The 26950-nt window shown below is 44.8% G+C and overlaps 2 protein-coding genes and 1 pseudogene across 2 annotated transcripts in view; 2 read left to right on the forward strand and 1 right to left on the reverse strand.

Annotated features, from left to right (window-relative positions):
• KIAA1217 (KIAA1217 ortholog) overlaps positions 1-26950 on the forward strand; it is a 278647-nt gene that overhangs the window by 25675 nt on the left and 226022 nt on the right.
• The window catches only part of LOC116661616 (galactoside 2-alpha-L-fucosyltransferase 1-like), a 101177-nt gene that overhangs the window by 14757 nt on the left and 59470 nt on the right, over positions 1-26950 (forward strand).
• On the reverse strand, positions 14020-14602 carry LOC102518533 (annotated as a pseudogene).

Genomic DNA, 26950 nt, shown 5'->3' on the forward strand with positions numbered 1-26950 from the left:
CGGCAGTCTTGGACTTGAGAGCATACCTGAGGGGCCCCATAAAATTTGGGATAGTGAAAAGTGAATGAAAGAAAGAAGGACTGAATACCTTAGAGCCTATTGACCCTTCCCAAGAAAAGTCAAGAACATGGATTTCAGTGCCATCATGGTAACAAGGTATAAAGGAAGACAAACGTACAAAAGACATGAGTTTGTCAGGAAAGAGTTAAAAAATTCTCAACACCTCCTACCGCCTGTACAAACACAGAGGCCAAGAGAAAATGCGCGCACACACACACACACACACACTCACATTCCAGCAAAGAACCTGTTTTGCAAGTTTTGCTGGTAAAAAGAAGGAAGGGGGTTGCTGGGGAGCAGAATGAAAAAGCCTTAGAAGTACCCATAGAAGGGTTTTCAAAACCTAAGTTTTCAACGTAACTTTATCCTGCAGAGAGAGGCACAGGGACCACTGTAGGGTTTTCTTTGACCGATTAAGTGCATTGTTAGACAGGGAGGGGCAGATTAACGAATGCCTATAATTTTGATCATTGTTTTCTGCAAAACAGCTCAGGCTTTGAAAATGAAGCCATCGTTATTGGCAAAGTTTCTGCCAACAGCACAAATTATACTGTGCAGAGATCCAAAGCCCCTCAAAAGGTTTCATTAATGAGCAATTTCAGACGATTGTTTAAGTCTTCACCCAACAGGTAACGTTGGTGTGTAGGCAGGTGGGGTTCGGGTTTCCGTGGAGATTTATGATGTCACGCTTGAAAGAGCGTGTCAAGACAGCCAATTTAACGAGCAGCTACTCAAAAAGTCCTATAGGCTGGAAGTAGCTTTTATGCAAATGACAAGAGCTTCACTGGGAAAAACTGCAAAAGAAAACAGTAGAGACATGGAGGGGGGGTTTACCTGACAACTCCGAAGAATAACCCGGGAGTCCATTACAGACGAAAACTTCCAGAAGCCGAATTAGATTCTCCCCTTTAACTGCCGCTTCACCTACAGGTACAGGTAAATACGGGTTTTTTTTTTTTTTTCTTTCGAGTTATTGCCAAAAATTATTTGGAAACATTGAGGTCTGTTTCTATGCATTGTTCTCTTGGCAGAAAACACTGAATCAAGAACCACAGCTTTCCCACACTGAGTATTTGTGCTTCAGGGCTGTTTTTTTCAGGGCTTTTTTATTGAATGAACTGAGATTTTTGAATAGAGCTGAAAAGCAAGTGATGCTTTATGCATTTTGCTGATTCTGCCCTGTGAATAATGTTGTAAAAATGCCTAGATAAGGGTTAGAAGGACGATCTGAGAATTGAGAAACTATATGTATTTGTGGATTATTCCCAGATGTTGGTTTCTTTCTCTCTCTTTTTTTTTCTTTAACTCTTAGAACAGATCTGAAATTGGGATGATGTGTATTTCTGTATTTTTGAGTTGCAAAATGCCAAAAATACAACCCATGGAATGTTGCAGAAACAGTCAGGTTTACGAACATTGCACTTTTTTTTCCTGCTTTTTTTTTTTCCAGTGTGTCTGTATACTTTTCTCACAGAGGCATTTTACAAGACTAGAAAAATATCCTGTTTGAGATATCAGAGTTTCTGGACTTAAGGAAGCAGGAATTGTAAATTCTAAGAAGACAGATAAAGGCTTCTAGGGTGGGGGTAATGGTTGATAAAAGTCATTTTTAAAGCGTGCTTTAAGAAGGAAAGCTCACTTTGGTGGTACAAGGTTTTCTGTTTGCCTCAGTCACTAGCAAGACTGCGTAAACAGTCTTGCCAGCGTTATGGGTGTGATAACCATCACTGGAGGTAGCTGTGTATCTGTGAAGTTGACTTAAAGGGGTTAGTTTGGGGCCATCAGGCTGCGATGTGAGTAGTTAGGTCCACCAAGCTTAAAAAGCGAAAATCATATCTTGTCACTTTCATACGCTGCATAAGGTGCAAACAGCTAAGAATAATTTAAAGATACCTGTGTAATGAGAACTTGGGCGTTTGAAACCAAAACTGTTTAGGAACAAAGTGGACAGGATTTCAGATATTTTAAAAACTGACTAATGTGTGAGAAAGAGAGCCTCCTGAAATTTGGCCGTCAGATAATGCGGATTAGCACCAGAATTGATACTCATATTAAATCGTTGGGTTACCGCAGTTACTGCAGAAAAGTCGAGGGGCAGAAACTATGGCCCTAACATCAGAATGCCTGGGTGTTGAATCCTAGCTTCACTGCTTCCTTCCTGGGTAAGCTTAGGAGAGTAAATTCATGTCCTGAAGCCTCAGTTTTCTCCTCCATTCATGAGATGGGAGTGATAATAGTGGCATCGTGAGGATTAAATGACAAACTATACATAGCGTAGTTCTCAGACTTAAGTTCCATGTGTTAGCGATTGTTTTTGTTTACTCCTCATTGGTACTGAGCTGTTTGTAAAGTGTTTTCACACCTTTTACTTCATCTTACCATTGCAACAGCCCAGTGAGATTAGCAGAATCTTTTAATCCCCACTTTACAGATGAAGAAACCGTGGCTCAGAGAGCTGCTGAAACACACAACACAATAAGCTGTCCTCCATTTCCTATTATTTTTTTCTCCTTTTAGGAATCCAGGTGAAAAAAATTAATGTACTTCTGAAATAACTCCCAGCGGCAACTGTAAAGTAATTAGAACACAAACTGTTAAGTATGTCAGAGGAGCTAGGGTATTCGTGTTTTTACATTAATTATATTTGTGACACTTTTTCTAGAGAGACAAGAGAAGTGATATTAATTTTTTTTTACTGGCACCTACTGATAGGACACTATCATTTCCCAGGCTTGCAGTTTTAACTCTGAACTCACTGCGATGTTTCTGGGCCCTGCAGGAAGAGTCAGGGAGTGAGGTTTTACTGTTACCTGAGCAGGAAACCAAGACACCAAGAGGCTGTGGGAATGGCCACAGGGGGCGAGGGCTTAGACACGCTGTCTGTTCTCCTTTGTATTCTCGACTTTGACACCTCCCTTCATTGTCCACTTCTCAGACCGAAACAGCTCATAATTATATTCTCCATCCATTGTATGTCAGGGGCAAGTATGTTTTTCATTGTGTTATTTTTAATAACACAGGGGCTTCCAGCCAGAGAAAACACTCCGTTAGTCCCAGGGTTTTCCTAATGGCTTGTTCAACTTTTCCAAGTGGTCCACAGCAGACTGCCCAGAATTATTGAGGTTCCACACCCCTGAAAGAAGGCTCTTAGCAGGAGTGTTGGGCAGACTCCGAGTGGGATGCTAAAGGCATTCTGATCTCTGAGCTGCTGAGGGGGAACTCATTCTGTCCCAGATAATTAGTTCATTGTGGTCATCTGACAGCATCAGCTGGGTGGCGGGCTCTGGTGCACGGCGCTGGTTTGGGACTCTGGAAAGAGCACTGGTTATCTCAAGGGCAGATCTCTGAGTCTGAAAGCTAAGATTGGTTTCATTCAAAGTTTCAATTCCAAGTATGAACCACCCTGCTACAAGTTTAAAGTAGAAATGAGTCATGGGTTCAGTCCTTGAGGCGTCAGGGCTCTGTAGTGTTGGATTTTTACTGCTTCTCGGCCTGTGCACGCGTGCGCGGACATGGCCTCAAATGACTATAGCCAACAAGTAACCCAAAGCTATGGGGCCTACCCTACCCAGCCTGGGCAGGGCTATTCCCAGCAGAGCAATCAGCCCTACGGACAGCAGAGTTACAATGGTTATGGCCAGTCACCGGACACTTCAGGCTATGGCCAGAGCAGCTATGGTGGTTCTTATGGACAGACCTAGAACACAGGCTATGGCACACAGTCAGCTCCCCAGGGTTATGGCTCAACTAGTGGCTATGGCAGCAGCCAAAGTTCTCAGTCATCTTATGGGCAGCAGTCCTCATACCCTGGCTATGGCCAGCAGCCAGCTCCTAGTAGCACATTGGTACTCAACGAGCAGACTTTAATCGGGGTGGTGGCAATGGTCGTGGAGGCCGAGGGCAAGGAGGACCCATGGGCCGTGGAGGCTTTGGAGGTGGTGGCAGTGGTGGTGGTGGTGGCCGAGGAGGATTCCCCAGTGGCGGTGGTGGCGGCGGAGGACAGCAGCGAGCTGGGGGCTGGAAGCGTCCTAATCCTACGTGTGAGAACATGAACTCCCCCAGCAATCCCTTTCCCTCTCCATTTTCTTGCCTCAACTGTTTCTTAAGCAGGGGAACCATAATTCAGTGGAAGCTCAAATTCCTCAGGCCTGAGTTAGGGCTTTGTTTTTATTCTGAATTGTGGGGCACCAAGGCCAGGCTCTGAGTCTGAATTTTGGCCATTTGGTATTTCAGGGTGAAGTTTCTTTGTAAGTCGTTTCAATACAGCTTGCTTTCTCATAAACTTCCTGATGTACACATTTAACTTGTAGCTTGATGAGAGAAAATATGGGGGAGAAGGATTTTGTTTTTTTCTGGAAGGTGGGCAGGATTCTGAAGTTACCAAATCTGCCCTCCCCTGTAGGACCAAAACAAGTCCTCCTTGGTTTATGCGGACGGTTTTGTGACATCCGGGCAACTGGAGGCCTTGGGACTGTGGGCCACGGTGGAAAGGATGGAATTCCAAACACACTTGGGAGGGAGGGACAAAGGATGGAGACTGCTTTTGCATCCAGACTTCCGGACAGCAGGAAGAATTTTGAACTACTCCTTTGTATGAAAGCCCAAGAGGAAATATAAACTATTACATAGTTGTGGAAATACTTCTCTGGAGATCTTATGGAAAGGAGCATACAGCTGATTGTATATGATGACATAGGCACAGTCCGTCCAGGGTAAAGGCAGGTGACAGCTTTTGTGGCCCCGTCCGGACCTAGGATTTTATACTGTAGTTTCAACTCACATGTGGTGCCCTTAACTTCCACTCCTGCTCATTTGCTCAAGATTAAAGCAACAGAAGTGATGACGGGTTTCCCACTAGCATTTTTACTAGGGCTCCCAAATGCAGGTGATCACGTTGGTTCCTAGAAACCTGATGGGGGGACTGTCCTTGTAGCTGTGGGTCCTCCCTGCCTGTTTGCCCTGCTCTGGGATCTGCGCAGATGGCATAACGACTGAGAGGGGTTTTTACTGGTCAATAGTGCACACTGTCAACTTATCGAAAGGGACTTTCTTTGACCTTCCTTCTTGCCACTTGGAAGGAAAAGTGGTCTGTTGCCTCACAGACTTTTTAGAATGGCTGAGAAAGCAGATTCAGATGGACCTGTGGTCATTTAGCAGTCTTTGACATTAAGAATGTTTGTAAACACTACTCAGAATGTCACATGAACATCCCGTCACATTTTCACGGAAGTCATTAGTCAGGTGAACGTGCCACCATCATGCAGCCTGCTGCAGCCAAGGGACCCTTTTTTTTTGGTTGTTTGTTTGTTTTAATCTTCTATTTGAATTCTGTGCAAGGAAATGTTGCATGGACTCCCTCTACCTTTAACTGTAACTTTACTTGAATCCTTTCTCAGGGTAAGTTTCAAGACTATGAAAGATAGCAACTCCAGCCAATTGACTCATAAAGGACCATTTTCAATTTTGTCTTTGGGGAATGTGTGTGTGTGTATGTGTGTGTGGGTGTGTCTACAATGGTGAGAAGTGCACAAACTGATTTAGAGCTATTCTCTCTTCAGAACAATTAAAGTAGTGACCCCCATAATATATTAACTTGACCCCTTTTAATTGCTGTTTCAGTTGCTTCTGTTTTCTCTCCCTGTTATGAACTTACTGCAGCGACCTGTGTAGTGGTGCATGTGTGAGCAAATCCGAAACACAAATCCCTAGATGTCAAATTATCGGTTTTCTACTGTTAGTTCACAAGCATTACTGGTGTTGATCAGTAATTGATTACTAATACCAGTTTACTCTGTTGATAGGAATATGGTAGTATGTTACTGTCCATTCAGATGACCCAGTTCTCTGCAGTCGTGACAACGTATGAAATAGTCTGTATCACTGAGGCAGACACATAACCCAGCTGTGTTAAATGAGCAGTGCTATTCATGGAGCAGTGGAGATCCTGTGATCCATTTATTTTTAAAAGGCTGGATCCCATTTGTATGAAAAAGCGTATCCATCTTCTGTGTGCTTATCCATCCATTAAAAATTTCTAGAATGATGCCTAATAAATCAGAAAGAGGGATGAGTGGGCTAGTGAGGACAGAAGCTTTTATTTTTGACTTCTTCACATCTCTACAATTTGTAGTTTTATCATATGCAGAAGACTTCCCTGGAGTATAGCCTGTGTTCTTGCAGAGAGGCCCTCCATTCCCAGGTAGCCTGAGAAAGTGACTTTCTCCACCTTGACTTTCCCGTCTTTTGAGACGGAGAAGGATCTGCACTCTGAGTGAGTTGTCCCTTGAAGAAGGAAGTGGTTTTCCCCTTCTCCTTTGTTGGAGCAGTCACTGCTGATGACATCAGTGGTTTCACTCCCTCCAGAATCTTCCCTAAACCATTTCATTCCAATCACGATCCCAAAATACTAAATAAATGCTGTTTGGGGTTCTGAGCCTCAGGTGTTTGGATTAAATATGCTTAAGGTGCCTGAACTTGTCACCAAAAGCACTAAATCCACCTTTCCTTGGTCACATCATCCCCTGACCCATCGTATAAAACATTCACTTCACGGTCTCATGAAAATACAACCAAATGTCACCCCTTACCAGTTTCAGGGGATCCGTTTGCAGTAAAGGGTACTTAGGCTTTTATGTTAAGTCTGTAACTCTAGAACTCTGATTCAGTCTCCTTGATGAAAAAAAAAAAAAAGCCCTATTTTTATATACAGAATATCTCTATTTGAAAAGACTTTTACAACAGGACAAATTGAGAACAGAAGGCATCCTGTCGGAGGTGCCTTCTAAAAGAAAGGAAACAACATTTTTTAATGTTCCCAAATCACTGAAGAAAGCTTTAGACATGATTTTAAACTCCAGCTTCTTTTTAATTCAGATGGCCAGGATTCATTAAAACCGCAAGTGATGAAACCATTCCTTTCACACAAATCAGTATGTATCTCCACTGTAATTAGATTTTCTTCATTTCTCCTTCTCAAAAGCTACTTTTGAAACATCACATTCTTTCCCAGACATATTCTTTTTTTTTTTAACTTCATAAAATACAATGTTTCTGCAGCTAGCCGCAAATATTTGCAAAAAGAAGCCTATATAAAATAAATGTCCCTTAATCTGGTATTTTGTAAATAAGCGTATGTCTGGCATTTGTCAGTTAACCTAAGAAATAATGAGGAATAACTATGCTTAGAGAAAAAAAGGGTAGGATGGTGGCTGTGATGTGCAAAACAAGGCAAGCTATAATTTAAGCAATTGCATTAAAGAGAAGGTAATTACTGAAGCCTGGGGGTGGTGGCAGGTCACTTTTAAGCCTAATTGAACTTTTTCTGTATCATTAAAAAAAATGGACCAAACTTCAGTATCATGGGGTAAATACAATATTTTCTTCCTCCGAATTTTAAATACCACTGGCTTTTTAAGATACATAAAAATCTCAAATGCCAACACAATACAATAAAAAAAAAATTTCCCTGTATGCAGTCAAACCGCGGCAAATAAGTCCATTCTGATGGCCACAATTATTGCGTATTATATGTGGAAACTTTCACACAAGTTATAATCCTCTAAAAAACCCTATGAACCTGTGTAGAAACATACATCTGAGTAAGGAAACCAAGGCTCAGAAGAATCTAGAGTTGAGTCCTTAGGCAACAGAGCTGGGATTTGAACCCAGTGGTTCTGATGCAAACCTGCGGCATTTTCCTGGGCTCCCTAAGAGGTTCCGTATGAGAAGTGCTGTTCCTTGTACAAGGCGGGATGTCCAGGCAGTACAGTCACACGGGGAAGGGTTTATACCCATAGCCTCACACTCTCTTTCCCACCTCCTACCTTTTTTGCCATTTCAACATTACGACAAAGGGTGGACTTTGAGGAACCTGAGGGGTTGGAACGGTGGTCCGTTTTGCTGCTTATTTGCAGTTTTTCTGAAGTCCAGCCTGGAGCAGGCTCGTCAGGAAAGCACTCAAGAAGCAACCATCCTCCCGGCATTATAGGGAGAAGCTTCATCTGTCCATCAAATTCCTTCCTTCAGAAACCTGTGCCCCTGTGAACAGACCTTTAGAATTCACCCCAGAGAAAGGAAAATACCTGGTGGTTCATAGAAATGAAAATTCACAAGACGGTGTGGCTCATGCCTTTTGCACAATAACCCCCAAACACGCACCCTCCCCTTCAAAATACTTCTCCGTGTGATTGCGGAAGTTCTCACTGGAACTGAAGGGATGAATTGTGCAATTTTGACAGGCCCCTTCCTGGTGCAGGCAGAGTAACTGTGGGTCAGAGGCACAGGCCTGGGGCCAGGTTCTCCAGACAGGCCTGCACAATGGTTTCTACACACTTTGATAAGCCACCAAAACTCTGCAGAATTAGGAGTTTTATATATGAGTCACATATCTTACGTTACAAGGGGGAAAAAAGAAGATGATCAGTGAACACGGGGCTCTGATTCCTTTGTTATAATTTCTACTAGAGCTACATTGCAACCATTAAGATGAGGTGGGGTACAGATTCATAGGGTCATGACAGCCCCCGACTTTCCATCCCACACCTGTCTCCCTACCTGCCTGACTCCCATGGGGAGAGCCCTCATTTTTGGTTTCTGTAGGTTTGCTCCATGTGACACTCGCTGCTGGGAAGTGGGAGGAACCTGGCCCTTGTTGTTGGACAGACTTAGGCTGGGGAACTGGTTTCCCAGTTACTATTGGTGTGGTCTTGGGTGAGACTCCTGAGCTGAGGAAGCTTCCATTTTGCTTCTGTAGAGAAGGGCTAAGGTGTCTTACCCAGCCGGGTGGTTTGTAGATCAGAGACCTGAGTGTGAGAAGTACTTAACCCAGTACCCGGCATGTAGGGATGCTCGATTCATGGAGGCAACATCATGGAGACAATCTCACACAACATTTTGTACGAAAGGGTCAGTGTCTACCAGCCAAAGTCTCAGATACAGGTTGTTCAAGGTGGGAGGGAGATTAGAGCTGCTTCAGAGAACACCCTGGTTGATGGAGAAGGACTTGGAAGCTGTGAGATGACTGGTCTGAGATAACTCTGTTATTTCATGGCAGACAAGTCCAGGGCCAGTGACTTCCCGCCAAACCACAAAAAGGCCTTGGAGTCTGGTTTTGAGGATTAAGTCTGTGAAAGTGCTTCTTGAATTGTTAAGTGTGAGAATAAGGTAATTTTGATTAACATGAAGATGATCCAGTGACACAGGATCATCAGATTTAGAAAGAATGAACTGTCATTCATTCATTCATTCATTCATCAGCGTGGATTGAGTCTCTAGGCCGGACAGGTCCTGTGCCAGGCGCCACTGCCTTCAGAGGGCTTGGAGTCTCAGTGGGGTGGGGTGGGAGGGGCAGAGGAGAAAACAGATGCAGGGATGGCCTCAGATGGAAAAAGTTCCAGGAGAGAAATAAAGCGGATTGTGTGAGGAGGAGCCCGGCTCGCAAACAGCGGGACCAGGCATGGAAGAGGAGCAGTTAGTGTAGGGGCCCCAAGGCAGGAAGGTCCTGTCTGAAGAACCAGGAGACTTGGGAGAGGTGGCCAGAGGCTTAATAAGCCACAACAGTGGGTTTGAACTTTATTCTTTGTGTGGTGCAAATGTTTTTGGAAGAGTATAGAATATTTTTAGCTTTTGTTCAAATACTATTTCATGCAAAAGTCCCTTTGGTGGGAGGAGATGTTTAACTATACCATCCTCCCCTCCCTCCATCTCTGGGAGGGTCTCCAAAGGGGCTCTTTGGCTCTACAGGGCCCCTCATAATGCATCACAGGAGACCCCAGTGCAGGCAGGTTACAGAATCCCAAAGGTCTGTGACTTGCCCACCCAGGATCCCTCTGCCTGGTGTCCAGAAACACAAGCCCATGTTCTTGTCATTAACCCAAAGGCCGAAAGCTGGGACTTCTGTTCTTTTTTGTTTGTATTTTTCCAAATTCTCAGCACTTCCATCTGCTCTCATGTACTGTGTTCGCTCTCAGGTCACTAAAATGTTTCCCCTCGACCACAGAAAAAGGTGTAAGTCGACGCAGTCCTGTCTGAAACAGGATACATGTGTCATGCGTCCCTGAGTTTGGGTTTTTCCAAGGATATCATGATACATCATACCTGTGCCTTTTCAGCTGCTCTCAACTGAAAAAAGAAATCATTAGCTTATATTTCAGTCCTACTCGGCTTTTTTGTTTTGTGGTAGTTGATTTGAAGTAAGATATTTGAGGTCAACAGTGGAAAGCACCAGGTCCCACGGGGAGCCCACCAGATGGCCCCCAGAGAAGGCTGGCTGAACCATGCAGTGTAGACAGTGTGAGTCCCGCTAACACCTTTGATGCTGGGCATTGTCCGCTTTGGTTTTGTCAGTAAAAATGATGAAAATGTTGGAAAGGTGAGTAGGTAGCATTCATTGCCCTCATTTTACAGGTAAGGAAACAGGCTTAGGGAAGTGATGTGAGTTAGGTTACCCTCGCACTTTGTGGGATCCAGGATTCTGACTCTGAGTGACCTCTGCACACCGGCTGTGGAAACGACATTCTGAGAATGGTCAGATGAACGGGGAGCACGTAGCACAGGTCCTGCCACCAGGAAATTGGGGGTTTGTCCTTTGGGTGGTTCTCGAGCCTTTGAATGTTGTGGCCTCCCCACTTCTTGATCCTGTTCTAGAAGTTCTGGCCTGGTGGGTTTTGAAGTATATTCACCATGACTGCCCTGCCTTTGAGGATGAAGCGATTTGACCAGTGGTGCGAGACTGTTGGCTGTTTGTGATGTGGCTCGTGGCGGCAGAGACATGATGCATAGATTTCGGTATGAACTAAGTAAAGATGTGTCTGTTTCTAGTCTGAAACTTCACCTGCACGTGAACTGCCCAGCGGTGCTGATGAACTTTAGGTGACCCCTGCACACTCCGATCGCCTCAAGTTTTCTTTAATGAGTGGTGGGCGGGCGGAGCCCCTTTGGCCAAGGGAAACATGGAAGAGAGGCACAGTCTTGCCCTGCATTTTGGTGTCCACATCCAGATTTACCTAAACCCCACCCCTGGTGCCTTTGCGTAGCTGTGAAAAACCGGTATTTTCTATCCGTGATTCACATTCCAAATCCTAGGCTTCCGTCTGTCAGGGGTGGGTCAGAACGGCTTCTGGGAAGGATGGGCCCGGCTGGAGGCCAGCGGAGTGTGGACGGGGAGGGCCCCGCCACCCGAGGTCTGGGCAGGTGACCGCTGCACTCCGCTTTCAGAGCTGGACATGGAGCCAGCTTTGCACCCACCCGTGAAAAGGCCAAGCAAGGAAGGTGGCTTCTTGAGTTTCTGCTGTCGGGGGCCCTGCTGTGCAGCAGACAAGAGCAAGGTACCGAAGTGGCCCGATTCTGGGGGTGGCTGTCCCTCCCTAGGGGTCTCCCTCTGCTGTGCCATGCACTCCTGGCCACCGGGGCGGCTCACCTGGGTCTGGGCTCTTCCTGGCCACTCATTGCTGGGGGAGGGCCAGCGAGGGCCGTGGTCACTGCGGTTTCTTTGAAGTTAAATTGTGCTTCGGTGCAGAGGATGATGCTCACAGCAGTTAGTTTGCTTAACGATAATTAAGTTGCTTTTCTTTATTTTGAAAAATCTCTTCATTTTCTGTACAAAGGCAGGAGGCATTTTTCTGTGATTATAGAGAATGTCTCCAGGTAAGATGTAATCTGTCTTCCCAGGCGGGGCTCTGAAATAATGGCAGTGGGATCCTGATTTGGAAATGCCACCAAGATTAGCAAACCAAGTGTTTCTGGTTAAGAATTTTCTCAGAAACCTAAAAGAGTGCTTTTTCCTCCTTCCTCCTCCCTCTTTGTTTCAGAGTGGCTAACTTTTGTTAGGAGTCTCTTAAGACATGCATGGCTGCTTCAGAACCGGTCTGGATCACCTTTTCAAAGCCTGGAGGAGGTTTGGCATGTCCCATCTTGTTCCTTCCTGACTTAATCCCTACTCACAGACAGTGCTGCACTACCCAGGAGCCCACAGAGCTGGGACAGGAGAAGCCTCAACTCTTCCCAGGGTTTGAGAAGTTGACTGGCTCTCTTCCCAGGAGGAAAATGCTTTTAGGCAGAGCAGGCCACCAAGAGATCTTGGCTGAAGCTTGTGTTGGGAAAAAAAAAAAAAAAAGAAAGAAAGAAAGAAAAAAGAAAAATTTCAAGAATGAAAAGCCCTAAACCAGGAATTCATTTGATGAGTCTGTCTCACGTGCCTAACTTCTCACTGCCAGAATTAAGGTGTCCTGAAAAGAAACCTTAGGAAATGTGTCATGGTTATCAAGTTTGATGCAGGGATAGGATGGAGGGGAAAAGAAGAATTTTCGTGAAGGAACTGAACCAACTGTGGTTTTCAAAACCTGAGTTTTAAGTTTTAATAGAAATGTTGGACAATACGAGGATTTGTCATATGTATGCATGTGTGTTTTGCTGTGTGTTTTAGCAGTGGAACATTTTGGTTCAGACTTCTGTCACCCTCTCAGTCTAAGAAGTTGATTCCCTGACCCACTGTGCCTTGTTCTGATGTCTTTGGGCCAAGCTGATACCGAGCTGGCAGCGGAAGGGCTGAGGGTCAAGGTATGGGATGTTGGGTCAGCAGGGAATAATTACAGAATAGGTCACACAAGGTCGTGGGCAGGAGAAAGAAGATGCTAGTCACTGACACAGAGAAGAGGGAAAGGCTCGGACCAAGGACTGTGAAGCATGGACTGGGCAGAGCAAAGGCGGTGGAGTACGTATAAATGGACTTAACCAAGGTGGTCAGGAAAAACACTTACCAAAGAGGGTGTGAGTGGAGTGAGGTCAAGAAATGCACAGTCATGGTGTTGGTGGCAATGGTAGGAAGTGTGATGATGGAGTTCTGTCCCCTTCCAGAATAGAGGATTTAAGAGCATTCTGTTTTAGAGAGGATCCTTCTGTTTCCACCTGATTTTCTAATGGCTTTTAAGACTAGGGCCTATGAGGAAAGGCAAAGGAAGCTATCATTTCTTAGAGAAGGAGCTGACCAGAAGCACCAGGTGTATTACTTGAGGGAGGATGGAGGGGCCTGAGAGGGGAGAGTGCCTTGGGTCCACACTCTGAATTCCCCAAGATAATCAGATCCTGGATCCAGTGGATCCCTGACTCCCTCACACAGTTCTAAGACCCTTGTTGGGTTACCACCTAGTTAAGTCCTCTTAGTCTTGATCTGAGAGTCAAACTAACTCAGAGCAAACTCTCACTCAGAGAATCAGAGAACACAGGAGCTGAAAAATATAGCCAAGCCCTCCCTAAGTGTGAGATGAGGTCACTGAGGCCAGAAAGCTTAGGTGACTTATTCAGGGTCACAGCTCAGCCTTCCTGAGACTTTTACTTCCTCCTTGAGGAATGGTCAGGAGAACATGGATAAGGCAGACTGACTGAGGAGGCACAGGTTGCTAGGGCACATGGCCTGATGGCACCCCCCGGGGCCCAGGCTCCTGCTTTCAGATGCTCCCCAGCCTGATTCAGACCCCACCTCTGGACTCTTCACGCTCCTTCGATGGGCCACACAGGGCAGCACCAGAAGCTGAAGGAGGGTCCTCACCCAGGCAGCACCTCCCCAGGGCTCACGTGTCTCTGCGACAAACTCTGGTGACCAGCACACTCTGTGACAAGTGTTATATGGCACACACATTCTGGATGGGGAGAGGATAGGTGATTGCAGGGAAGAAGGAACTATCACACACAATTTTTTTTTTGGAATCAAGCACCCCTTTTATTAGCACAAAATATCACCAACCCAGCAACCCCAGGGCCCGAGAATAAGTTAAGGCACAGAGCAAGGAGGGGGCGACTTTTGCAGGTCCGAAGCTCGCATGCCCCAGACTTCTTGAGCAAACTCCCCAGGGGACTGGGGGCTCGAGGGTTCTGGAGGGGCTTTTCCCTTGAGATGAGGGCCCCAGGAAAGCCCTCTAGGGGCACGAGGAGGCTGCACCGGGCCTCTCGGAGCCGACTGCTGGATCCCGCCACCCGCAGGCAGTTCACATCTCGAAGTAGGGCGAGTAGAAGAACTGGAAGCCCCGGTGGCCCTTCATGGCACCGTAGATGAAGATCGCGTGGTAGACTCCCGGGACCAACAACGGGAAGCCAGGCACGAAGAAGATGGTGCTGGAGACACCCGGCGATCGGGATCAGCACCAGCCCCAGCAGTAGGAGCAGGAAGGAGGCTAGCACTACCTGGTGGTTCTTCTGGATCAGAGAGTGTTGGGTCCAGCCGCAGCAGGTGTTGTAGGAGCAGCCGAGTGCTGCTGCTGATGGTGCCAAAAGACCGCTGGGAGCTGTGGATGGATGTTTGGCCAGAATCCCTGGTGCTGACTCCCCAGTCCGGCTCTGGAGATACCTGGGCTCCATCTTCATCGTTTTCCAGGTTCTGGTAGCGCAGCTGGGACTGCTTGTCCTCGTTGGCCACCTCGAACCGGGCCCGGCGCTCGAAATGCAGCGGCCCAAAGTGGGCGACTCCGCTGGACTCAGGCCCAGGGCCTGCGTCCTCCAGGGACAGCTCAAAGGCATCATCCATGCTGAACTGGGGCCAGGAGGTGCTCATGGCCCCGGACCACTCAGGTGCCCTGTGCCGTCGCCATCTGAGGCCGCCTGCCCCCACACTTGATTTTTTTATTTTGTTATCCATACCCCAAACGCAGATACACACATACAGACACATGGGACGGGATATTTGAAATCCTGACTGGCTTTGAAAATCCGAAGCCAACATTTGTATTATATTTAGGCAAATATAAAAAGGCAAATTTGCAAGACCTCTCAGTTCAGTCCTGGATAGGTTTTTCCTCCAATTGTCCAGATACTTGTGCTACTAAATGTAAAAAGGGGTACAAGTTGTTTATTTGATCGTGCAGTGTTTAATACCTCACACTCTTCAAATTGTCCATCTGACTTTATTTCAAAAACCTGAACACAAGGCCAGCATATACTTATATTCGGTGTTGAATAATGAAATTTAAATGTAAGTAAAATAAAAATAATATACTTACTGTTAAAAAAAAGGCAAATGTGTGAAAGGTCCAGGCTGAGCACGGGGACCTGTGGCTGGGACTACAGTCTATTATTGAAGTTGAGTGTTATGGTAACTGAAACGAGAGCGGGCCCAGGGTGCAGACAGCACTCAGGAGACATCCTGTCATCTGGGGGCTTACGTTTTAATGAGCCTTAGATGCCTGTCAGCATTATGTCATCACAAAAGTGATAGCTTTCTCCAGCAAGCGATCTTCCCCTCAAAGCCCGGGGCTCAGGGCAGCTCTGCAAAGGTGAACCACTGTCAGGATTCTAGCAGGTGTACACGGGGGGCCATTAAGCTACTTCTGCCCCAGTTCAACTAGGATGAGATTCCAGCCAAAGTCAGTAATTAGGGGACTGTTTTTGCAGGGGACTCTGGTATTTTTTTTTAATAGAGTGATCCGTCTGTGTGTCTGTGTTTGCAAGTATTTCAATAGGAAAATGAGAGCACAGATTTTTCACGAATTAAACTTGGGCGGTTTCTCATTGTCTTTCCTCACTGAAAGCGTGCTTGCCAAATTGCTGGGATTTACCCTAATAGGAACCCTGTCAAAATGGTTGGTGCTAAAAATGGGCCCTCATTGAGGGGTCCCTCCTAGAAAGTCCTGGAATCTGGAACTGAACTCTGTGCTCCCCCATCTCTGTCCCTCCGGGAGCCAGAGGACCCATGAAGATGGCAGGCTCACAGGGTAGCCTGGGGGTGGCTCCTGTGCTGGGTCCCACTTCCAACTGTCCTACCAAGAGGTCACTCCCAGGTGTGAAGGAGGATGTTCTGTCTCAGCACCTCCCACCTCTCTCATCCCTTCTTCCCTGAGATGGAGAGAGAGAGGGATGTGAGAGAAAAAGCAAAGAGTCTTATATTTCCTTCCCTGCCCCCAGGGCAGACCCCCAACACCCCTCACCCCCCACACCACACACCCCCAGGGCTGAGAGTCTTTCTCCTGTGAAACTGGATTCTGAGGGGCCCAACCATTCCATCTGTGTTTTGGCTCAGTCGCTCAAATGAGCCCAGATGTCTGACTTTAGAATTTTCTCATGGCTTTAAAATTTGGTTCTGCAGCTCTGTCCCCTGCAGGGGACTGAGGGGCCTTCCTTGGGTTTGTTTTCCTCACCCTGTAAAGAAACAGAAAGATTTCGGCCTGGTCGGGAGGGCCTAAGCAGAAGGGGAAGCTAGTTGGAATCAAAGTACTCTGATTGTGGAGTGATAAGCCAGATTCCGTGTCTGTGCGGTGCCAGTGGGAGAGATGGAGGCCGAGTCAGACCTCTTGGATGGATCGGGAAGGAGATGCAGCATCTGAGCAGGTGCACCCCAGGCAGTGAGTTTTCATCCATCTTCCTCGGACAGGCTCTCTGAAAGTGGTTAGGGAGCCGCTGACTCGGGGAGACATCAGGAAAAACAAAACAAAGTATTTGTTGTTGTATTCCTTCATGCCACAGTCAGCATTTGAATTTGTAGTTGAAAGGCACAAACATATTTTAAAAAGATGATTTGGGGGAAGTAAAAGAGTCAACTGTCGGCTCTATCTAGACTACAACCTCTCCTCTAGACTTTGAAATTGTTAAGTACTGGAATGTTGTATTCCTTACTTCGCCTCACCTGTTCTGTCTGTGAACACAGGTGTCCGTCCTTTACCTAGACTGCAGGACTGTCATGATGAAAAGAGAAGTTATGTTGGATGCACTGTGTAGGGGTGGAGGCTCAAAATTCCTCTTCATAGAAGAGACCAAGTTACCGAGCTATATGACCAAGTCACTCTTCAGGGTGTCAGTCCTGGGTGGTGGTTCTCAAAGCCACAGAACCAGTGTATCAAGACCTCTTTGGGTAAAGCTCAGTGGTAGATTGCGTGCCTAGCACGCACAAAGTCCTGGGTTCAATCCATAGTACCTCCACTAAAAAAATTAATAAACTTAATTTGCTCTCCCTGCAAAAAAATAAAAATAAAATAAAATGTCATTCCCCATATGACTGTTTATGGCTATGAAAGTTTATTTTCTAAGCTGGTTGTGTGGCACCTGCCTTCCAAAGAGTCCCGCAGAAGTGCATTCATTCTGCAAGTTAGCTGGTCACCTGTGCCCTGGTTTTTCTGTTGTTATTGTGGGAAATGGGTCCTGAGTTCTAATTCTGTCTTAGGATTAGTGAGCACTTCTTTCCCTGGCTGTGAGGTGGCGGGTGGGTGATCGGGTGATTGGGAGGGAGGGGAGTGGTACATGAGAGGGGAGCCACTCCTCTGTACTGTGGGTAGAGAGGCTGTGTTTTGGGTGAGGGTCTTCCAGGGTTGTCTGCCCAGGTGGGAAGAAGGAACTTCTGAAACGGTTCTGTCTCGGGCCAGGGTTAGGGGCAGCAGACTCGGCCTGGGATGAGGGATGGTGGGGCTGCTGGTTGGAGGCAGGGGTGCAGTGTCAGCTTGGTGACTATCACCAGGGCCCTGAGGGCAGACTGGGGGCCATTGACGGCTGGGAAGAGTTGCAGGGCCTGCGGCTGTGCATGGTGCATGGAAAGGACATTTGTCTGAGCTAAGCCATGGGAAAAATCTAAATTGAGAGACCTTCATTCTTTCCAGCACCTGAGCCAAGACACAGAAAATGGTTTGGCCTTAGGGAAATCTAGTTTTTGACATACAAGGATCCAGTTTCATAGGAGGACGAAACTCCTCAAAGCTTGTGTGTGTGCAAAAATATGGATGCGCGAGGGTCCCTGCAGTGTATCAGGTCCATATCACAGCGTTCAGCCCGGGCTAGTCATCACGGTGGATTCAGGGAGGAAAAGACAGCAGATGACCCAGGAATGGGGTTGTTATTGAAGAGAAGGCTGCCGGAGATGTGTGTTGTCTGCAAGTATAGAAATTGCTCTGGAGAGGATTCAGATATGATTTCAAATGTCCAGAGAGAGCCACACCTCACAGGAAGGAAAAATATTGGTTGGCCCAGTTGGACAAGCTGCTGTGACAAAACATTGACCTCTGTGACCGATTAGGTAGGTGGGTCATTGCTGTCTCAGAGGCTGGATGATGATCTGTCTTAAAGAGTGAATATCTGTGGGAGTCCCAGTGGAAGGGGCTCACGAAAGTGGGGGTTCCCCCTGAGGTGTCCTTAAGGCTAAGGTACCTTATTAATGTAGTCTTGGTAACTCTATCACGGATGAGGGCCAAGGTCCACTCCCATGTGAAGTGCTCCCAAGAGGAAGGCTCTTCTCTCTGGCTGTTGGCACCTCCTTGAGCTGAAGTCACCCATTCAGTCTCCCTGTGTCTCTGTCCAAGACACTCGTGATACGTGAATGTGAGCATGTGCATGTCAGGGCCTCGCCCAGAGCCTGGCACCCTCACAACCTCCCCCTCCCCCTTTCCCACTCTCCATCTTCCTCCTCCCCCCACGCCATGTGTGGAAATATCCACAATTAGCATCTGTTTATACATTTAAGAATCCCACTTCCTGAAGAACCATCCACTGCTTCACTGCATGTTGGTGGCTGTGAGGCAAGTGTCTGCATGCAGGTGGCTTTGAACCAAAAAGGTGCAAAAATGCTAGCCCATTTGAGGGAGGAGAAAAAGGCTTGAAGAGAAAGGTTTGGGACATCCCACTGTGCTCAGCTTTCGTGGGAGATGCTTGCCATGCTGGGCTGCTTCCCTGTCCCCTGCCTGGGCTTCAGGAGAGGACCTAGGCTCTTACAGGAGGGACTCAGGGCTCTTAAAGGCCAGAACTTGTGTCCCCTTCCCCCACATCTGCCATCACTGACTCATCTGGACTCTCGAAAGGCATTTATTAACCTCTTGATAACTTGTGTTCCAGCCCAGGGTAAATGAGCTGTTCATCTCCCACATGTGTCTGGGAGACTAGCCATGAAACATTTCTTCTTTTTAGATTTGAGAGGCTGTTTCCTTCAATGGCGTGGAGTTGTGGTCACAGTTCTATGGAGAGCTGCTAACATTTTTTAGTAGGAAAATAATTTTTGCAGTCTATTGGAGAGTAGGTTTGGGAGGAGTATTTAAGGTTATGTAGGGTAATCACAGACTTAGTGGCAAATACACTCCATCAGTCAGACACCTCACATCCATGCAGGCACAGGGTGATTTTTCTTTCTCTGCTGTGAGGTGAGCAGGCTGAGGAAAATGCACGTAACAAAGGTTAGAACTATAAGAGTGCTTGACATTGTCTTTCCCTATTTTTGTTATATTCTTGAGACACAGGGACAGGAAAAAGATGCCTTTTAGAGGGATCCGCCAGCGAACACACACCCGGGTGGTAATTTAGGAAAGGGTGATCAAGAGGAAACAGAAACAGAAAAGTTCTGAGTTTATCCCATTGACACAGTTGTGTAAGGGGACGGAAGAGGGGATCTGTGGTAACGTGTTGAATTTGTTATGCTTTCGAGGTGAAAAAAAGAAGAAAAAGAAAAGCACGTACAGAACATTCCAGACATGACTGAGCTGTGGGTGATAACATACTTCCTTCTTCTCCTTCAAAGATTTGTTTGAGGCCAGTGGGGTTAAGGACCAGTACTATAAAAACAGCACAAGGCATTTGTAAAGAACCAGGAAGGAACTATCTGACATGACATTGATTATCAGCAGTTTTTCTTAATTTAATCTGAACCTCCTGTGGATGGCGTTGGCCTTGGTATTTCAGAGACATTGGTCATGGCTTTCATCACCGATCTGGACTTGAAGACCTCACATCTTCGACCGTAAGTCATGCTTAAAATTGGTCACACCCAAAGTTTTAGATCCACCAACATTTCATTCAGGTCAAATAACAATCAGTGTGTATGAGTGTGGTCCTTTAGAAAATACTAGAAAATCATTTGTAACTGACAAGACTGTGACTTTCACCCTCAAGCAGTTTGCTTTCCTTAATCCCACAGCCTCATGCAGTGTTCCATGTTCAGCCTTCCCCTTAGCTTGCTTTCCTGAGCTCTTGTCTTCATCCCAAGACAGTGTCTAAACAAAGACTCTACTTTCTTGAAGCAGCTCTCAGTGGGAAGAGTAGAGGGTGACGAGACACTGGCCGTCCCACTAGTGTTTTCCATCTTGATGTCTTCATCTGACCCATCTTCCTGTGAAAGTTCTTTCTTCTTCTTCCCTCTTGTCCTCCATTCACTGAATAAAGAGTTTGAGTGTCTGTTTCATCCTGAGCACTGTGCTAGGCAATGGTCAGACCTCAATGAGCAATATGCACAAAATTTCTCTCTTCACAAAATTTCTCTCTTCTTAGCGGGGAACAAAACATTAAATAGTTAGAAAGACAGTGAGTGTTAAGGAAAAAAAATGGTAAGGAATGTCTGTGGGTGGGATTGAGGGGTCAGGGAAGTCTGAATGAGGAGACCCAGAGAGGAAATCAAAGACCTGACCGCTAAAATGTATCTTTAGAGAAGAGGATGGAGAAAGCAATGCAGCTCCAAAGGGAAAGGGCAAAAGATGCATTTTTTAATCCAGAACATTGGATGCTACATTATATTCAATTCCAGATCTGTGCATCTGTGAAGACTGGTCATTTTTTATTGGTTTTCCAGATACTTCATCTTTTCTCTTTTTCAGATTAACATTACTTTTGACTGTTACACACTCAACAGCAATGTCCCCTGTGACTGGATGACAGGAATTCTATCCCCCTCCCCACCACAAAGCTGCCAGTGTGCTCTTGTGATCATGTGACTGTCATTGGAGGTGAAAAGTTTGGAGTAGAAATTTGTCAGCTTTGATTACAATGAGATTGAGTGATTTATGACTTTATGTTTTTCCTCTTCTCCATAAATATAATGAAATCAGTTTTCACTAAGCATCCACTAAGAGCCAAGAATTCATGTCACTGATGGGAACAGAAAGATGAATAAAGATGATTTGTGTTCTCAAGGATCTTCAGTCTGGTGGCAGAGACTCAGATCTATGGAGGAATAAATCTTTTGCGGGGAATGTGAGTAAGGCTTTGTTGGAATCCAGAGGAGGAGAGAGTTCTCCAGGTGAGGGAAATTGGAAGGACTTCAGACAGAAGGAGGTATTTGAATTGATTTTAAGAGAATGATAGACTGCTAATACAGCTAAACAGGCTTTTTTATAGAGTCAGATTATTTTTGGAGTTAAGGCTTAACATGAGTAACAATGCTTTAAAGAGAGAAAAAGCACCAATGGAAGCAAACCTGTTTCCTTTTCATCTAGGTGTCATATTTGGTCTAGAAACAAGTTTGTATTTTGCTCAGTGCCGCCGGCTTTGTCTAACATTATGCAACAAATGGAGTCTTGAAATTTGGGTGTGGGTTGGACTTTCATAAATCAAATCACATTTCCCATTATCTTACATTTAATTAAAGAAGTGGTGTGTCTTCTGATTACCTCATAATTGGCAGTGTGGCTATTTCTTTAACTGTTTCCTGCCCTAAAGCCCCCTTCCCCAGCAGTTAATCACCAGTGCCCTTAGACTAACAGTAAGTTAGTAGGGGTGATGTTATTGGGGGAAAAAAAACTGTCAGGGAGTAGGGGAAAGGATTCTGGTGCAAATCATTTGTTCCCTAGTTCTTTTGGGTAGAAAGGTCAGTTTTCTTATATTGGATTTTCATGGGCGAACTAACAGTTCCTTGTGTCCAATACATCTACAGCCTGTTACATTTGAAATTACTGTTTAAAGTGAGGTGTAAAACTGCACTACGCTTTCTTCCTGCCAGTTAATTGACTTGCTAACTTCCTGCCAAGATTTGTCCATTTTAAAAATGATTGCTTTAAACATTCATCAAAAAGCATATAGCAGATTATACTCTGGCAGAAGCATGAAGGCTAATATTTGGATCAGAGCACTCACTCAGGGCTTATTATGCTGAAGGCAGAATGAGTGGGGTCAGTTTTTTTCTCGGAGAAATGTGGCTTTGGGACCAAGGGTTGTTGGTCTTTGTTCTGCGCAATCCACAGAATAGGCGTGGTTCTGTGATATGTTCAAACAAGGCAGATATTTATCAAGGGGCACTTCAAGAAATTGTAGAGTATCAAATGATCCCCCTCACCTAAAGATTGGGACCCCATGCTGTATAAACTTAAATGAACCTTGATTCTGTGGTTGTAAGAGAATGAGAGAGGGCCCCTCATCTCTTCCCGACATGTCTCCGTCTGCTGTAGGCTCATGCCTATGTCCGTACAGGTAGGGAAGTGTCTCCCCAACCGTGGGAGAGGGCAGTGGGTGATGGAACTAGAACTCAGGTCAGATTACTGAGTTCTGGGACTAGGTCAACCTAAGTCAGTGATCTGGTCTATTTCTCTAACTTCAGAAGGAAGGTGTTGGCAATGGAAAATCCTCAGTACACACTCAAAGGAGAACAATCAGTCTTCATCATCCATCATCTCTCTTAGTAAATCATTCACATTAAACGGTGACCCTGGACCAATAACCAAGACTGTTGATGGAAAGTGTAAGTTGGGTCACTGATCACCATCCCTTCCAGCTTTGTGACACTCTCATGGATTCTGTCCTAGGTGGTTCACACCCACCCCCTTAACAGGCTCCAATGGCAATCTCCTTGTTACCAGTGGGATGTCAGATCAAATACAAATTATCCCTCCATCATTTTAAAGGCACTTCATGTGCACACACTCCATCAAAACAGAATACACTGTCATTACATTACGTGTAGTTGGACATCTTTGTTTTTTTCATCTTTTTGCCAATTAGCAAGCATGAAAAATAAAGGTTTTTACTACTTAAGTTAAGCTACTACATGGTGGTGAAGTGTAGCTTTGATTTCTTCTTCTTAATGAGACAGAAGAGCAGTCCTGGCATGTGCGTCCCCCCCATTTCCATTGTAAAGGAATATTTCTTTGAACTCCAAACCACAACATATAGCTCTCTATTTATTCTGCTGAGGGGAAATGGGTGAAATTGCCAGATTTCTATGAGAATTATAGGGTTTTCAAATCATTGTGGAGAAAATTACTGAGGTTCAGTGTTGATGGAAAAGACATATTGTTAATTTGTCTGTAATTTTTCTTTTAATTGGTACTTTGGTTCTACTTTCAAAGCACTTTTGAAGCTTTCTTTTCCAATTTGGCATCAACATTATTTTTTTAAATGGCATTTAATTTTAGGATTATTTTCTATTTTGAATGACATAAAACATAGCATTCTGAAGGGGAAAATATTAATGCATTTTTGGGTAAGGAATTCAGTTCAATTGAACTTTGTAATCACTTCCCTCGGGATGCAATGTAGTGGTTATAGATACTAAAGAAATCTCCCAGTATAACCAAGCAACTGAATCTTGATTGAGATTCCAGATCTTAAGTGCTAATTTCAGCTCTTACAATAACCATTTCACTAGTGAGCACTGGCTTTTACTGACAAAGAATAAGGATAATGAAATTGTACACACACAGGCCTTTTAAAAAACTTTCCCCTGTGCATCACCCACTCTAATGATATACATACTTCTTGGCCCCGCTCCCCACCCCCCAGCCTCTTCACATGAGGTTTCATTCAAAAATATGACCTGGCCACACACGAGATGAAATGGCCTTCATTGTCGGGCCCATGCCCAACTCACCTCTGATATAGGCTGATCACAAGAAACACAGAGAGACCAAGGCCCGTGGAGGTGCTTAGAAGAGCAAGAAATATGGTGGGAGGGGCTCTAGGCTGGGGAGGCAACCTGGCATTTCTCTACCCTCAGTTGTATGTCTACTGGCAATGGCATTAGAGGGTCCCTCAGGCCTCCTCCCTTCTCTCCACATTATCAGGGTCCCACTCCTGTAACAGATGTCAGTATGTTTAGGTAGTAAAATTAGATAAGAGGGAACCATCAGGAAAATCACTACTCACTCAGGGATGGAGGGATGGCAGTGATGCTCTCACTATAGGCCCAGGCTAGTGATGGGAGCCCCAACCAGGAGGCCAGATGGCTCTACTCTTAACAATCTCATCTATTGGAAAAAAGGTTCAAGTTTCATAGATGATGAAGTGATGTCTGAGATGTCTTCCAACTCTAAAAGTCCCCGAGTGAAGGGTCATCCTGAAGTCACACTCTAGGGAGCCCGACTTCACCAAGCCACCCTGTCATTGTTGAGAATAAAATATGGAGGTTGCCTGTCAAATTCTAGTCAAATTAAATGTATGTACACAAATTTTAGCCACCTTCCAGGCAAATTGAGATAGCTGTTAATATAGTAACAGATTTAATACTTGTGTTTGAAATTTTTTAATTATTTCTTTTAGGGTAAGTATTATCAGCCATCTTGGAGTTTTAGCAGAGATCTGTTTTCACATACTTTTTACTGATCCCTGTGACATAAATCATATTGAAGGGTTTTTTCCTCCTTATGAGTTATTTTCCTAGAGGAAAAATTCCTAACTTTTCTTCTAAATACATGCTAGAATAAAGTGTCCTTTGAAAAGTCTTAATGAAAAGAGCAAACATGGGAATAGCGTCCACCCCAATCCTTTCTTTGCGATCCGGGCTCTGAGAATGAGGCCTCTGACTGTGGGAGGAATGTCAGGGGACTCCCACTGTATAAAAGTCCACACCCTTCTGCTTCTAAGACAGTTGGTCTGTTGACTATTTATGGAGAACAGCCTTTGGGAAGAAAAAAAAATACTAAAAATGAGTTCATTTTCTATGAGTTATTTTAGCCACACTAAATAAATAAGAAAGAGAAGCTGGCATTTTCTTGTGAGATGCCTCTTCCCTTTGCCCAGCTCAGGGGAGAGAGTAAGGATTATGTTTAGAAACTGAGAAAGTTCCCTGTGGTTACCTTCCAAGAGATCAGACTCTCACTAACTTTTACAAAGTGGGAACAGGGAAAGAACACTTCAAAAATCATCATTGAATTAAGTATTACTCTCTCCTTCATCCCCCTTTCTCTAGAGATATTCTTAGAGAGTCCATGCCAGGCATTAACAGTCTTCCTTGAAGCAAAATATACCCTTGCTACTTTGATGTCATTTTTTTTCCTTTTTCAGTTCCCCCTTTTGGAGTACTTGAGGCAAATGATATGGCAGAATCTCTCACATCTAGCTCACTATCCCAACCCAGTGAGGATCCCACAGAAGGACCTTTTGCTTCCTTCTATGTGTGCCTGTCCCACACCACACTCTTAATTAGAAGCCCAGGTTGTCATTGAGAGGAGCACAGTGCATCCCTTTCCCTATCTCAGTTTGAGAATGTGAATAATACTCCCAAACCTGAACATTTAAGATCTGGAGCCAGACTAGAACAGACATTTAGTGCAGTGAATTTTCCAGGACACTGCCAATGAGTTAGAAATACATACTTTAGACAAGCTAACAAAAACCACTAAAATCTCATAAATAATAAGGTAATATGCTGTGTTCCACATACTACCAGAGTCATCCTCAACAGCCCGCATATATATGAACTGATCTTATGCAGATCACTGGAAATTTCTGAATCAGGGGAAGACCTGAAGTGACTGAGGCTGATTTTCAGATAGGCCCAATAGCACTGGATACTTCGGGGGGATAATGAATGCTTTTCAGGACTTGGCGATAAGGAAATTCAACTATTGATTACCTTAAAAATCTTGGAAATAGATTTGACAAAGTGGTACCCAAATCAGATGACAGTGGTTACAAAGGTGTCAATACTGGGTTAAATAACTTTTACTTAGTCTGTATTAAGAAGATTTGTCTGTTTTTGTTCTAACAACCAAGTTGTTGAAATTGAGCTTTCCATAAAAAATAGGTCTTGGAGAGCCATGGCAATGTGACATAGGCGGCGTAAGCACACTGTTCCTGAGTGGAAGCAGTGACCTAACGTTTCACGCTGCTTTTGTTAATGATCAGCTTTGCAGAGTGAGCACACATTCGTCTTAGTTTGCAGAACAGGGAAGGTTAGACTTGAAGGCTTGAAGTCTTAACTGGCCCATGAATATGTATAGTACACCTGTGAAATCTTCATTTCCAGGAAGCCCATTTTGCAGGTGGTTACGATGTGTAAACTTTTTTTTTTTCAGGTGAAAATATACGTTAGTTTAGCAGTTTATCATAAAAATTCTGATTAATTATGATTAAACATCACAAGTTATAAAGGTCTTTGTAAATACTATCTATGTTCTCCTGTGTGAGCCAGTGATCAGAAATTGTCAAATTCTTAAAACAAAACAAAAAATAATCTGAATCTCCTTGGCTTTTTTCCCTCCAAGGCCTATTTTACACACTTAGGACGTTTTTGCTGCAATTTGAAAATTCAGTCAATTTTTGTTATTTGCAGTAGTTATGTTCTATAAAGTGGCTGCAAATACTGAATTAGAGAATACTGAATTAATTCATGTATACTGAATTTTCTGCAAGAAATACAGGTTAAGTTCCTGTCAGCCTCTGTTCACCACATTTTTGTCAACTAGTCAACACAAAGGCTTGTTGTAGGTTGTTCTGTTTGAAAACGCTTGTTGATTCATTAACATTGAACCCATGGCCACCAGCACTATAATTCATGCCTGAAGGACGCTCGTCTCAGACACATATTTTGTCTGTAAAAGATCACAGCCTTCCTGCCCTTAGAAGCACTAGACAGAACTTCAGCATACTCAGGGGCCATTTTAAATAGTGAAATCACCCCCCCCCCCCAAAAAACCAGGAAAAATTCTGGCACTACATAGCCTGCAAAAAGGACACCTTTTTTATAGCATGAGCTGAAACAAGAAGGTAGATGGTAGTCTTCTTATTGAACACTGGCTGGGACCATGCTCTACCAGCAACTCATTGTTCCTTGCTCTGTGCATGTCGGCAAATGACTGCCGAAATGCTGGGAGTGTTAGTTTGGGGGTCACAAATGAACTTGAGCAAGTGGGCGAGTTTGTAAGTGCAGAATCTGTGAGTAATGAGAATTGATTGTATAATAATACAGTGGTTTCCAGGGTCTTTTTTTTTTTTTTCCCCATTAAGCTTTTGCTTG

Source organism: Camelus ferus, chromosome 35 (genome assembly GCF_009834535.1).
Source record: "Camelus ferus isolate YT-003-E chromosome 35, BCGSAC_Cfer_1.0, whole genome shotgun sequence".
In the NCBI taxonomy this organism is placed as follows: Eukaryota; Metazoa; Chordata; class Mammalia; order Artiodactyla; family Camelidae; genus Camelus; species Camelus ferus.